Consider the following 255-nt stretch of genomic DNA (forward strand, 5'->3'; position numbering starts at 1 on the left):
GGAGAGCCCTTAGCAGGGGTGTATAGTGGATGCCGCCATTTTAAAGCGAGGTTCCTGAAATCCTTAGATATAGGCAAATTAAAGCCCGCTCCACCTCCATAACTTCAGGGCTGGGACGAGCTACCGGGCTCTGAGTCAGCGGCAGTGGGGTGTACGGTGTCAAGTCCAGAGACTTGCGCTGGGAACTCCGGGGACCAAGACAGTGAGCCCTGAGATGCCATCCACCTCCGTCCCCCAACCGCACGTCCCCCAGGT

At 58.0% G+C, this 255-nt stretch overlaps 1 protein-coding gene across 1 annotated transcript in view; it reads right to left on the reverse strand.

Annotated features, from left to right (window-relative positions):
- The window catches only part of Mbnl3 (muscleblind like splicing regulator 3), a 97,217-nt gene that overhangs the window by 95,999 nt on the left and 963 nt on the right, over positions 1-255 (reverse strand). The gene's annotated exons all lie outside the window — the stretch shown is intronic.

This window comes from Mastomys coucha, chromosome X (genome assembly GCF_008632895.1).
Source record: "Mastomys coucha isolate ucsf_1 chromosome X, UCSF_Mcou_1, whole genome shotgun sequence".
Lineage (NCBI taxonomy): Eukaryota > Metazoa > Chordata > Mammalia > Rodentia > Muridae > Mastomys > Mastomys coucha.